The 14,917-nt window shown below is 47.2% G+C and overlaps 1 pseudogene; it reads right to left on the bottom strand.

Annotated features, from left to right (window-relative positions):
• Positions 1–11,984: 11,984 nt before the first annotated feature.
• Positions 11,985–12,139, bottom strand: LOC130493610 (U1 spliceosomal RNA; annotated as a pseudogene).
• Positions 12,140–14,917: the final 2,778 nt, after the last annotated feature.

Here is a 14,917-nt window from a genome sequence, read left to right as displayed (position 1 = left end):
GCCGCTCATGTGGAGGAGTGGGGAATCAAACCGGGTTCTCCAGATCAGAGTCCACCGCTCCAAACCACCGCTCTTAACCACTACACCACGCTGGCCATATCATATGATACAGAATCAGCCCTGACCATGTGGGAAAGTCGGCGTGGTGTGGTGGTTAAGGTGTCGGACTAGGATCTGGGAGACCCAGGTTCGAACCCTCTGCTCTGCCGTGGAAGCCCGCAGAGTGGTCTTGGGCCAGTCATGCAATCTCAGTCTACCCTACCTCACAGGGTTGTTGTGAGGATAAAACATAAGAGAGAACCATGTCAGCTGCATTGGTTCCCCATGGGGGAGACAGGCAGGGTACAAGAGAAGTAAATAAATAAAAATAAACTCATAGCACATCAGAGTTGAGCGCTCACCGAAGGCAACCATCTGCCCAAGCCCCGTTTGCAATGCCAGGAAAAAATGGTAAAGGTAAGCACCGGGTCATTACTGACCCATGGGGTGACGTCACATCCCGACTGTTTTATGGGGTGGTTTGCCAGTGCCTTGCCCAGTCATCTACGCTTTACCCCCTTAAGGGTGGAGGGAGGAATCACTGAGTCTGAAATCTACATTTTAGGGACAGAGTGAGGCCTGTGGTTTTCATTTGGTTTCTTTTAAAAGCCAGAATGCTAGAAAGATGCTTAAACTGAACCCTTACCTGGCTGCCTTCCCCCCCCCCTTCCTGCCAAGGTGTTTGCCCTTGAGAGAAAAAAAGCCAGAAAAAAGGATTTTAGGGGAGAAGAGAAGGCCATGGGAAGGATTATTGGGCTCCCTCATCTGCTATTTCCTACTGAAAATGTCCCCCATTCACTTTTTGTCAGCAAACACAGGGTGGGAAACCTGGGTTTGTGGCTGTAAGGGGTGCCTTTCGAGTCCGCAACAGAAAACACCTTTGGGGTTTTGGGGTTTTTTGTTCGGTTTTCATTTTTGTTTTTTGCTTGCTGCTTCTGAAGAGCAGGGAAGCAAACACACCGTCACCGCAGAGATTATCTTTCCAGGAAATTGCAGCGCCCTGCCTGGAATGTGCTCAAGATAGGGAAATCTATTATCAGCCCCAATCGCTGCTGGGAGAACCTTGATCCAAGAGGACCTTGAACAGAAGCCTCCTGGATCCTAGCCCAGCACTCTAACCATTAGGCCATGCCGGCAATGACCATTCAAACAGAGGACCCGTGATAGGGTGGCCAGGTCCCTCTTCGCCTCCGGCGGGAGGTTTCTGGGGTTTTCTCTCCAAACTCTCTCAGCCCCACCTACCTCACAAGGTGTCTGTTGTGGGGGGAGGAAGGGAAGGCGGTTTGAGTCTCCTTAAAAAGGTAGAGAAAATTGGGGTATAAAAATCAATTCTTGTTCTGATAGGGCCCCATGTTTTGTGCAGAGGGGATATCGCCAACATACCCCCTTTGGTTCTCCTTCATCCTGTTTGCCATTTTTTTTTCCATTTTGACCCAGGTGTGGATTCTCTCTTGCTTTCTCTTTATGACCTCAACTCTGTTTCTAACAATTCCTGCAGTTTCTCTTGCCTCACCTGGGGGTTGGTAAGTTCATGCACTTTCCCTGACTCACATCTAGCTGGGGAAAGAAGATCTGAGGCTCCCTAGCGCCTGAGTAGTGACTTATGTCCCTTTTACAATAAAGCATTACAGGAAGACTCTTCCTTGGTTCATCCGGTTTCTTTTTATTTCACATAGACTATGTAAGTCCCGTAGGGCCAGGCAGGCGCCTAGGTAATTCCAAGCCGGCTAATTATTTTTACGATCAAATTAGCAGTTGTCATCCAAGCAAAAAAAAAAAAGTTCTATTCATATCTATTAGCCTTCTTCCAGGTCACGGAGTAGGATAGGAAACTCTTCAAGTGCAAATCCTGTCCGCACAACACCTTGGAGCTTCCCTTTCCTCTGAACATGTTGCTTCATTTGCAAAAGGGGAACATGGTGGATTCCTTGAAAACAATGCTCGCTACCCCCGGGGGAACAAAGAATTGCCAGTAATAGTAAAATCTCTCCTTCCCGCATCTTTATTTTGGACCAGACAATTAATGATACTGGTGTCGTGGTTAAGAGCAGCGGACTCTAATCTGGAGAACTGGGTTTGATTCTTCTTATAAAGTAATATATTTATGTGCGAAAAGGATCTTGGGGTCTTAGTAGACCAAACTCTGAACATGAGTCAGCAATGTGATGCGGTAGCTAAAAAGGCAAATGTGATCTTGGGCTGCATCATCAGAAGTATAGTGTCCAGATCACACGAAGGGATGGTATCGCTTTACTCTGCTCTAGTTAGACCTCACCTAGAGTAGAGTTCAGTTTTGAGCCCCGCAATTTAAGAAAGATGTAGACAAGCTGGAGCGTGTCCAGAGGAGGGCAACAAAGATGGTGAGGGGTCTGGAGACCAAGTCCTTTGAGGAAAGGTGGAAGGAGCTGGGTATGTTTAACCTGAAGAGGAGAAGACTGAAAGGAGATATGATAACCATCTTCAAGTACTTGAAGGGCATATAGAGGATGGAGCAGAGTTGTTTTCTGTTGCCCCAGAAGGTCGGACCAGAACCAATGGGTTGAAATTAAATCAAAAGAGTTTCCGTCTAGACAGTAAGAAGAACTTTCTAACAGTGAGAGCGGTTCCTCAGTGGAACAGGCTTCCTTGGGAGGGGGTAAGCGCTCCTTCCCTGGAGGTTTTTAAGCAGAGGATAGATGGCCATCTCTCAGCAAGGCTGATTCTATGACCTTAGGCCGTTCATGAGAGGGAGGGCATCTTGGCCATCTTCCAGGGCATGGAGTAGGGGTCACTGGGGGTGTGGGGGGGGGAGATAGCTGTGAATTTCCTGCCTTGTGCAGGGGGTTGGACAAGATGACCCTGGTGGTCCCTTCCAACTCTATGATTCTATGATTTGGTGTACACAATAAAATAGATAAAAACACTGGGCCTGGAATACAGGCTACAGATAAAACCACCAATGTGAACTGTTACAAAAATAATCAACATAGCTGATGATATACATTATATAAATGACCAAGAGACCATCCACATTTTGGCCTCCTGGGCCTTCCTCAGTGGTCCAATTATACAAAACATGACTATTAAAAACACATCTGGGATTATAAACTTTATATCCTGTTTGGGTAGATGTAAATTAATAATCCCAGTCATGGTAATTTGCTCATTCAAGGATCTGGTGCAAAATTTTCATTGTTTCCGAACATATTGTAACATATACTCCGCTGTATATGCCCTGGATGGCTTCACATGAACACATGAAGCTGCCTTCTACTGAATCAGACCCTCGGTCCATCAAAGTCAGTATTGTCTACTCAGACCGGCAGAGGCTCTCCAGGGTCTCAGGTAGAGGTCTTTCACATCACCTACCTGCCTAGTCCCTTTAACTGGAAATGCCAGGGATTGAACCTGGGACCTTCTGCATGCCTGGCAGATGCTCTACCACTGAGCCACAGCCCCTCTCCATGGCTCTCCAGGGTCTCAGGCAGAGGCCTTTCACATCACCGACTTGCCTGGTCCCTTTAACTGGAGATGGCTTTAACTGGAGATGCCAGGGATCGAACCTGGGACCTTCTGCATGCCAGGCAGATGCTCTACCACTGAACCACGGCCCCTCCCTAAAGAAGCCTTAAATCAGACCCTTGGTCTATCAAAGTCAGTATTGTCTGCTCAGACTGACAGTGGCTCTCAGGCCTTTCACATCACTGACTTGCCTGGTCACTTTAACTGGAGATGCCGGGGATTGAACCTGGGACCTTCTGCATACCAAGCGGACGCTCTACCACTGAGCCACAGCCCCTCCCGTTCGAACAGCCTTCCTCAACAACTGACCCAGAAGGTGCCTCGAACAGCTGACCAAGCGAGCGACTCTTCCAAGGCCAGCGGAGAAGAGGACGAGGGGAGGGAAAAGGGCACATCAGAAAAAATTCAATTAGGTTTCTAATGAAGCGGCTTCATGCCCGGCTGATTCAGCAGCTGCGACATCTGCCAGAGACCAGCTGCAATTTCCTGTTTGTTTGGATCCGGCCGGCCTTGCTCGGTGGGAGAGGGGCCTTGCTGGGGGGGGGGGGGAGAGAGGCAGCCGGGATTACAAGCCTTTACTGATTCCTGAAACATGAAGAGAGATGGGTTGCCAGCTCTGTATTGGGAAACACCTGGAGATTTTTATTTCTTTATTCTTATATCCTGCCCTCCCCGCCAAAGCTGGGATCAGGGCAGTTCACAACAAAATCCCATAATAAATACAAGAAAAGTTACAATGAAATCACACTAAAACGGTTCCTATAATAAATAAAAACCAGCCCCATTATCAATCACCATCATCAATAAATACATTTTAGGAGTGGGGCCTGGGGAGGGCAGAGCTTGGGGAGGAGCAGGGTATAATGCCATAGCGGGACCTCAGTGGGGTATAATGCCATGGAGTCCACCCTCCAAAGCAGCCGTTTTCTCCAGGGGAAATGATCTCTGCTGCCTGGAGATGAGTTGCAGGGTGGCCAGCTCCGGGTTGGGAAATACCTGGAGATTTTTAGGGTGGAGCCTGAAGAGGGTGGGGTTAGGGTGGGGAGGGGAAGAAGAAGAAGAAGAAGAGTTGATTTTTATATGCTTTTCTCTACCACTTAAGGAAGAATCAAACCGGCTTACAATCACCTTCCCTTCCCCTCCCCACAACAGACACCCTGAGAGGCAGGTGGGGCTGAGAGAGCTCTAAGAGAGCTGTGACTAGCCCAAGGTCACCCAGATGGCTTCGTGTGGAGGAGTGGGGAAACATATTCAGTTGTTCACCAGATTAGCATCTACCTCTCATGTGGAGGAGTGGGGAATCAAACCCGGTTCTCCAGATCAGGCTCCACTGCTCCAAACCACTGCTCTTAACCACGACACCACGCTGGCTCTCAATACCATAGACTTCAATACCATAGAGTCCAACTGCCAAAGCGGCCATTTTCTCCAGGGGAACTGATCTCTATTGGCTGGAGATCAGTTGTAATAGCAGATCTCCAGCTAGTACCTGGAGGCTGGCAACCCTAATTATACCCCACTGAAGTCCCTCCCCTCCTTAAGCCCTGCCCCTTCCCAGTGGGTTGCCAACTGCCAGATAGTAGCAGATCTGCTATTACAACTGATCTCCAGCCGATATAGATCAGATCACCTGGAGAAAGATGGCCGCTTTGGCAATTGGACTCTATGGCATTGAAGTCCCTCCCCTCCCCAAACCCCGCTCTCTTCAGGCTCCGCTCCCAAAATCTCCCACCAGTTGAGAAGAGGGACCTGGCAACCCTGCTTCCCAGGCTGTATACCCAAATCTCCAGGAATTTCCCAGCCAACAGCTGAGCACCCTATGTGCAGATCTGACTTCATCGGGTCATCACAGCAAGGCTGTGGGAACTGGTAGGAGCTGAAAGCGAAACAAGGTAGAGCACACAATGATCTCCCAAGGGAACCCGGAGAGGAGAACCAGCCCATCATGTTTGCTTTGTGATCAAGCTCACGGCGCATAATGGAACCCGAGATAAACGGCCCAATAAAACCACTGTCCATTTTCTGAGGGAGGAAGTCGGTGGGTGGGGTGGTGTTCTGGCTGCAGTCTGGTGCTGCAATACCAGTCCCCCTTGAACAATAGGGAGCCTGGCCAATTGACCTCTGGAGACGGGAGATCAGATCTCCCTCCCCCCCCCGGGGCCTCTACCTGCCACTGCTTAGCTGGGGGGCAGGAGGAAAATGGCAGGCATAAATGAGGGTGGGTGGGCAATGCATCCCCCTAGCATGATGATGTCACTGATGGTGCGACCCAGAAGTGATGACATCGTGGTAAGTAATGCTCTGGGATTTGCCCCAAGCTCTATGGTTATACCATAGGGTGGGGTTGAGGGCGGCGATCAGCGTCATCTACACGATGTAGGGTTGCCAGGTCCCTCTTCACCACCGGCGGGAGGTTTTTGGGGTGGAGCCTGAGGAGGGCAGGGTTTGGGGAGAGGAGAGACTTCAATGCCCTAGAGTCCAATTGCCAAAGCGGTCATTTTCTCCAGGTGAACCGATCTCTATCAGCTGGGGATCAGTTGTAATAGCAGGAGATTACCAGCTAGTACCTGGAAGAAGAAGAGTTGGTTTTTATATGCTGACTTTCTCTACTTCTTAAGGGAGACTCAAACTGGCTTAGACTCACCTTCCCTTCCTCTTCCCACAACTGACACCCTGTGAGGTAGGTGAGGCTGAGAGAATGTGACTAGCCCAAGGTCACCCAGCTGGCTTCGTGTGGAGGAGTGGGGAAACAAATCCAGTTCAACAGATTAGCCTCTGCCGCTCATGTGGAGGAGTGGGGAATCAAACCCGTTTCTCCAGATCAGAGTCCACTGCTCTTAACCACCGCTCTTAACCACTACACTACTCTGGCTCTCAAGGTTGGCAACCCTACCAATCCCCCACCCTCTCTGCTGTAAGTCTCCACCTCCTCCATCTCCTGCCAGGTCCTCCCGTATCTCAGCTTTCTGCATCTGATGCTGTTTCTCAGGGCCTTGTTCCTACAAGACTTTGCGTTCTCCATTACGCACTGCTTGCATGCAAGGGGTCTTAGGTATGGTAAGCTCAGGATAGGAGGCAGGAGTCGTCTGTCTGAATCATAGCAGGCCCACGGCAGCATTGGCATGCTTGATTTACGAGGGTAATTCACCACCGCTGGAGAGAAAAGAAGTGCGTGAACACACATTCCTATGGGAATTTAAAAGCATGATCTTAGCCTGAAGGCGGTATACCGGACGCATACGGCACAGTTTGTCTTTTGAATGCTCCCGGTAAATTAATGTACAATGAGCTGATGAAGCCACCGAAACGTGTTTTGACTGGTCACACATCCTCTTCTGCTATTTCCTTGTGAACCGGATCCTCTCTGGGGTCTTCTTGCACCTACCTACACGGCTCCTCCGTGACTTCTCCATCTGCGGATCCAGCCGGGTCCTTTTCGGGTGCAACCGACCATTGAGGCTTGTCCTCGGACTAGAGATTGTGCCATGGTTGAATTGCAATTCGCTTTATTATACGGTTGTACGCTGGAAATTGCATCTCTGCATGAGGGCTGTACATTCATACCGTTGTTTGATTTATTGTCGTGTGAATGTGAAATTTTTGTTGGTCATTTGTAGTTATTATTGGGGCGTGCAATGAATGCTCATTAAATATTTGAATTTTGGTTTGACACAGTGCTTATTTTCAGTGACACTGTGATATATTGTGGAGCCTCCGTGCCGCTCATTCTCTGATGCTTGATTTAACGGCAGGCTTCCCAGGTGCCCGCTTATGGAGGGCAACCTCCCAGCAATCATTGTCCCTGTGTGATGACATCACTTTTGGTGCAACCCAGAAGCGCCAGCATTGCACTGGGGCTTTGCTCTAGCATTCTCCCATAAAACTCTATGGCTTCCGAACACATTGCCTACCGACAATGGAAAAAGAAGAATACCTTCATATTGAGGAATGGGTAGAAAATACGCCAGACCTAGCAACCAAAGAGGGGGAAACAACTTTGAGTAAATACGGAATTTGACTGGACTTACACGACACAGATGGAGAAGGAGATAAACAACACGTTTTTGTTATTTAACAGAAAATAAAGCATTTAACCGGGTCAATGTCTTGTGTGGAATGCTTCAGTTTATAACTTGAAACTGGCTCTCAGCTTCACTTCCCAGAGGTTACAGACTTTCCCAATGAGACTGAATACTTTGTAAATGAGCCACATGTAGCATAAATAAACACTAAAGGGAGATTCGCTTCCTTTTTTCCCAGATAGTTTATTTCAACTTACGAGGTTTCACAGGGACCTGTTACCACAACCAAAAGCATCCTACAAAGGTTTAAGGTTGCCCTTTCAACACTTAGTCTCCTGTGGAGAACCGGGTTTGATTCCCCACTCCTCCACATGAACGGCGGAGGCTAATCTGGTGAACTGGATTTGTTTCCCCACTCCTACACACAAAGTCAGCTGGCTGACCTTGGGCTAGTCACAGCTCTCTCAGCCCCACCTACCCCACAGGGTGTCTGTTGTGGGGAGGGGAAGGGAAGGTGACTGTAAGCCAGTTTGAGTCTCCCTTAAGTGGTAGAGAAAGTCAGCATATTAAAACCAACTCTTCTTCTTAGGCCTTTTATGCACTGGTTTTTCCCATCGCGGTCACTCCCCAACTACTTTGGGGCTTCGTTTTAATTATGCATGCATTTTTCGACCTTCAGAAGTCGCCTGGCTCTCCCCTCCCATTTCCCCTGCATTTTCAAGATGTTCTTTCCCCCCGAGTTTAAAGTCTGCCTCGATCCCAAATTGAAAGCCGGTCCTGTGCATACTTGTTACTTTGGGTTTTTTCTCCCCACTCCCATTCTCGCTTCTCCTACCCACGTGTCTGTCCCCCTCATTCAACCCCTCCCCTCAAAGCCATTTGCAAGTGTACTAGTGAGAGAATAATGCTGGAATACCATGACGGCTTGTTTGGTCAGTTTCACAGCGAGTGTGGGTCAGTTTCAGATCGAACAGTTGAGAGAAGGCTGAAATAATCACAAACCTATGCGGCTGCTTATTTGGTCAGTTTCACAGTGAGTGTGGGTCAGTTTCAGATCGAACAGTTGAGGGAAGGCTGAAATAATCACAAACCTATGCGGCTGCTTATTTGGTCAGTTTCACAGTGAGTGTGGGTCAGTTTCAGATCGAACAGTTGAGAGAAGGCTGAAATAATCACAAACCTATGCGGCTGCTTATTTGGTCAGTTTCACAGTGAGTGTGGGTCAGTTTCAGTTCTTGGCAGGATGAAACAGAGCAGGGCTGATCTGCCGCCCTCCCCTTATATAGGCATGAAAGTTTTTTTTTGTTCGTTTGTTTGTTTGTGAGTGCAAGACTCCCAACGGAACAATGATCCATTGCCACCACCTCCAGTTATTTGGTTCATTTGCCATCAAGTCACAGCTGACTTATGGCGACCCTGTAGAGATTTCAATACAAGAAACATTTGGAGGTGGTTTGCCAATGCCTGCCTCTGGGTCAGGCCCCTGGTATTCCTTGGAGGTCCAAATACTTGCAAGGTTTGAGGGTGAGAGAGTGTGACTGGCCCAAGGTCACCCAGCAAATTTCCATGACAGAGTGGGGATTCGAACCTGGGTTTCCCCGATCCTCGTCCCAACACCTTAACCACTACACCATGCTGGCTGTCTGGATCCCCTGGGATTAGAATAACTCTCCAGATCAGTTCTCTGGGAGAACCTGGCTGGTTTCGATGTGGAAGCTATGGCACGGAGATCCTACCCTTCCTCATACCCCTCCCCCCAAATTTCCAGATATTTCCCAAGCCAAAGTTGGCAACTCTAGCAGAGGTCTTCTTCTTTCCCCGCTCATTTTCCTTAGCAATGTGTCCTTTTACACATCTGTGATGAATTGTGACAATTCTCCCAGCCATTTTTCTTTTCTTGTTTAACTATTGCAACCTTACATTGGAATACGGACATTTAAAACTCAGAAGCGTATTGACTGTAAGCTCGATGGCACTTGTTAAATAAGTCTGGCATAGTTTTTTCCCTGAAGAGTCTGCTTAAAGTGGAGAAACGTGTTGCCAGGGAATGAATACAGCAAAAAACAGGGGGGAAATCACGAGTAATCTGTGGGATCCTTGAGGCCATGAGACCCATTACATCCTTTTTAGAATTTTATGAAACTTGACAATACCTCTACCCATAGTCACGTCTTCACCATCTGATTGCTACTGTTCTTCCAGTTCCAAATCACCTCCCCCCTTTTTCTGTTTGTAATATAAGATTAAAACATGTAATACTTTTGAATTTTTTAAAAAGAAAAGAATAGCCTTACAAATTCAACTCTTGATGAAATTCTTCTGTGAAATCAGGGACCAGCTGCCCTGACTCAGAACCACCCAAGGAACTTGCAATGATAAAATCAAGATAAATATCCTGTCTTGGAATATAAAGGGATTAGGTGGTTCCCGACAAGCAAATTGAAAAAGCTCACCCCTGGCAGGGTTATGAATTTGTAAAAGTCCACATTCCAATTCAAGGTCGCAATAATTAAACCCAAAAAGGGGGGATGGGAGAAGTCAGTTGAAATGTTGTCTCCAAAATAGCCAAGTCTGTCTTGCCCCATAAAAGATTTTAAGGACTTGCCCCAGAGGGACAGTTCCTCATAGTGGAATTACACATTGAAAATCAATGTGTGTGGACCCTTGCCAACATCAAATATGGACACCAAAGCACTGTGCATTTCCCCCCTGTGATTATAGAATCATAGAATAAAGAGTCATAGAGTTGGAAGGGACCACCAGGGTCATCTAGTCCAATCCTCTGCACAATGCAGGAAATTCACAACTACCTCCCCCCACCCCGCACACACACCCAGTGACCCCTACTCCAGGCCCAGAAGATGGCCAAGATGCCCTCCCTCTCATGATCTGCCTAAGGTCACAGAATCAGCATTGCTGACAGATGGCCATCTAGCCTCTGCTTAAAAACCTCCAGGGAAGGAGAGCTCACCACCTCCCGAGGAAGCCTGTTCCACTGAGGAACAGCTCGAACTGTTAGAAAGTTCTCCCTAAATGTCTAGACGGAAACTCTTTTGATTTAATTTCAACCTGTTGGTTCTGGTCCGACCTTCTGGAGCAACAGAAAACAACTCGGCACCATCCTCTCTATGACAGCCCTTCAAGTACTCGAAGATGGTTATCGTATCACCTCTGAGTCTTCTTCTCTTCAGGCTAAATGATTGTTCCATTGACCCCAGAAAATCTCATGGACTGAGAGTTTGGATCTGATTATGGATAGGGATGGAGAGGGTTGCCAGCTCCTGGTTGGGAAATTCCTGGAGATTTTGGGGTGGAGCTTGGGGAGTGTGGGATATGGGGAGGGCCTATCATGCCATAGAGTCCAGCTTCCAAAACAGCCATTTTCTCCAGGGGAGCTGATCTCTGACATCTGGAGATCAGTGGTAATTCTGGGAGATCGGCAGGAGCCGCCTGGAGGTTGGTAATCCTACTCGTCACATTAAAATGACGGTTAGGAAAGGTCATAAGAAGCTCACGCAGGCAGACAGCTCATTTCACCGGGAGGCTGCCATATCTCCTTGCGAAAAAGAACATTCCATCTCTTACATGCACAATAACTAGGGTTGCCTACCTTCAGGTACTAGCTGGAGATCTCCTGCTATTATCGCCCTGTTTCGACCCGCGACTTCTTCAGGAATCAACCTACTATATCGACTCCTGCATTGATAGGAACGCTCTGTTCTCTCATGGTTGATTCCTGAAGAAGATGCGGGTCGAACAGGGCGATACCCGGACCCCTGTAGCTTTGCAGCACTGGCTTGGCTGGTTTGTGAGACCTGTGGTCTGTCCATGAAAAATAGTGCATCCGTCAGGATACTACTCCACCTATGCACCATATGAAGAATTTCCTTTTTCAGCTTACCTGAGGCTTGGAAAACACGATACTTTGCAAAAAGGAAGTTGAGTGGCTGATAATAATACTCCAATGTGGACTCTGTTAGCTGGATTGATTTAGACATATATATGATGTTATAGGACTGTTGATATGTATTGGTTGGTAATGTACACTATCTTATAAGTAATTACACTTTTGGTTATTAAAAAAAGCTGGGCAATTTTCTGCTGTTATTCATTTCAACCTCCATGTACTTGCTGGAGATCTGCTATTACAACTGACCTCCAGCCAACAGAGGTCAGTTCACCTGGAGAAAATGGCCGCTTTGGCAATTGGACTCTATCACATTGAAGTCCCTCCCCCTCCCCAAACCCTGCCCTCCTCAGGCTCCGCCCCAAAAACCTCTTGCTGGTGGCGAAGAGGGACCTAATTATTTGTGATTAATTTAATAGCACTTGGCTGAATACCCACAGGTGAGTTGACAGTCAAACCGATCCTCAGAAATTTAGCTCCCTGTTCAAAACAAAGGAACAAGGTGTGAGCTGAAAGTACAGGGATCTTGAAAAAGGACCATAAATTATGCAGTCGAGTTTCCTGCATTTGGGGAAATCGCAGGGGTCAGCACACCCGCAGTGCAATGGATGAGCCTCACCCTGGGAAAACCTCCTTCGTGCTCAAGGTGTCTCCCCTGCCAGGTAAGTTTGTAAAAGCGACGCAAGATTACAAGAGACAGTCCTACCAATACTGCTATACAAGGTCTTTTGTATCTGTATGAGCTGGAGGCGCTGCAAACAGAAGCCACTGAGGCCTCTGCAGCTCCGTCGGCCTCGCTTAGAAAAACAGAGCGGCAAAAACCACAGCAGGCAAAATTTATTGAAGTTAACTTTGTGTTAAGCTTTGCAAAAATAAATATACTGCTGAGAAGAGGGAAAGCAACGCTGGTCGGTCGCCAGCCTGGAACCTGAAACAAGTTGAGTTTACGCTGAGCTCACAGCCCTTTGGACATTTTTAGCCTCTACCATCATTGTTTGGGAACCAGCCACCGGATGCCATAAAGCAGGGCTCAGCGCCCTTTCATAATAAAGAGCCAAATGAGTCAAAATTCAGAAAAGGACACCAACAAAGAGCCAGTGTAAGAAAACCCCTTTGCATAACTGAACACATACATCTTAACTAGGGTTGCCAACCTCCAGGTACTGTAGGGTTGCCAGGTCCCTCTTTGCCACTGGCAGGACATTTTTGGGGCGGAGCCTGAGGAGGGTGGGGATTGGGGAGGGACTTCAATGCCATAGAGTTCAATTGCCAAAGCGGCCATTTTTTCCAGGTGATCTGATCTCTATCAGCCGGAAATCAGTTGAATTAGCAGGAGATCTCCTGATACTACCTGGCAGTTGGCAACCCTACGGTACTGGTATAAAGATAGACACTTCTGTGTACTCAATAGTGAAACCAAAATTCACACAGAAACCATGTATTCAAGCAATTTCAATATAATTCCAATATTACTATCATAATCCAAAGATCATGTCAAAGCACTGGTCCCAAATTACAAAATCTCACAGTGTAAATTCACAAGTAAGTATGTAAATACAGGTAAGTATACAATTCTATATTTATAAATATAGAATTTTTCTAACAATAATTCTTCTTCTTTTAGCCATAAATTCCTCAGAAGTCAGACAGACGAGGAAGACGGCCATTTCGTTCTTCATCAGTCCCTCAACCTATCATCAATAAAAAAATTCACACAATAATGTATTCCCCTCTTTCTAACTTTTCCCATATAATCATATAAGAAAATAAACTGTTATTACTACCTTAATCTTTCCAATTGGCATGTATTCCTTTTTGTCTTACAAGCACAAATGTAAACTCCCCATGGGTAGAAGACTGATCCTATATTGGCAAAAAGAATAACAATAAGAATTTTATATATTTTTACATATCAACAGTTCCCTTAATTATTGCCCTTATCCTACAGTTTCTTCATATTATATCTTACCTTCTGCCTAACCAGGCCAGTATAGTCAGTCCATTTCAGAGGTTCCCAGTAGGATACCTAAAGTGGTACAGCTTTCCATATGTCAGCCCCTAATGAGTTTTTCCTCAGGTGTGTTGCTGTATTCCAATTCAGCTATTCATTCTAAAAGGTATAGATTCAAATAAAGCAAGATAGGTCATTTTCCAAATTTAACCCAGATGGTATCATGGTTTGAAATAAGTGTACAAAGGAAGCTCCGCCCCAAAAAACCCCCACTGGTGACAAAGAGGGCCCTGGCAACCCTAAGCTTAACACAACTGATGGATCGAAGGAGTGATTAATAAGGCATATGGTTTCTGCAGCCCCAACACTGTTTGTTGCTAGGATTGCCAGCTCCAGGTTGGGAAATACCTGGAGATTTTGGGGTGGAACCTGAGGAGGGTGGGGTTTGGAGAGGGGAGGGAATTCAATGGGGTATAATGCCAAAGAGTCCCCCTTCCAAAGCTGCCATTTTCTCCAGGGGAACTGATCTCTGTCACCTGGAGATTGAGGTTGGGGAGGGGCTGTGGTTCAGAGGTAGAACCTGGTTCTCCAGATCAGAGTCCACCAAACCACCACTCTTAACCACTACACCACACTGGCAGAAATTAGCAGATGAAGCTTTTCTCACTGCAGGAGGAGGAAGAGGAGGAGGAGGGAGGGGGAGAGAAAGAAGAAGGAGAAGGAGAAGAAAGAAGAAGAGTTGTTTTTTATATGCCAACTTTCTCTACCACTTAAGGGAGACTCAAACCGGCTTACAATCACCTTCCCCTCCCCACAACAGACACCCTGTGAGGTAGGTGGGGCTGAGAGAGCTCTAAGAGAACTGTGACTGGCCCAAGGTCACCCAGCTGGCTTCGTGTGGAGGAGTGGGGGAAACCAATCTCTCGAGCCTGCAAAAACTCTTGAACATGATTGAAGTTTCAGACTGCAGGACCTTCTGTAGGTGGAGAGGAGCAGCTCCCGCCCTAGAACAGGCCTGAACACGACGGAGCCATGGTCTCCCTCCGGAAGGGTGAAAGGGGATCATTTTCAGCGTCCAACAACTCAGCACGCTGAAGATCAAGACATCCGGCCATTGATTTCACTCTCTTTGGTGGGGCCCTGTATCTTGGCAGTCGCCACAGACGGCTTCCCATTAGCTTTTTGGTCTCTGATAAGATCTTTCATTGCCTGTGAATAAAACCCCTCCCCAGGAAGGCTGGTGCCAAAGCACCGAGCACGTGTATAATATATGTGTGCAAGGCTGAAATGTATAGGCAAGCAGGTGGGGGTGGGAAGACAGAGGATTGGGGTGGGGGTCTGGTGATGAGAGAACCCCTTGCCTGGGTTAAAATGAATGACAGACTTTCCGAGTATCTTTGTGGGAATTAAACATATAATGTACATAGGGGTTTTTTAAGTGAACTTTTTTGTGTTTTAAAGGAACCCATTTCCATTTGTAAATGGAAATTCAATGCG

The sequence above is a fragment of the Euleptes europaea genome, chromosome 1, assembly GCF_029931775.1.
Source record: "Euleptes europaea isolate rEulEur1 chromosome 1, rEulEur1.hap1, whole genome shotgun sequence".
In the NCBI taxonomy this organism is placed as follows: domain Eukaryota; kingdom Metazoa; phylum Chordata; class Lepidosauria; order Squamata; family Sphaerodactylidae; genus Euleptes; species Euleptes europaea.
This window is presented reverse-complemented; position numbering and strand designations above follow the sequence as displayed.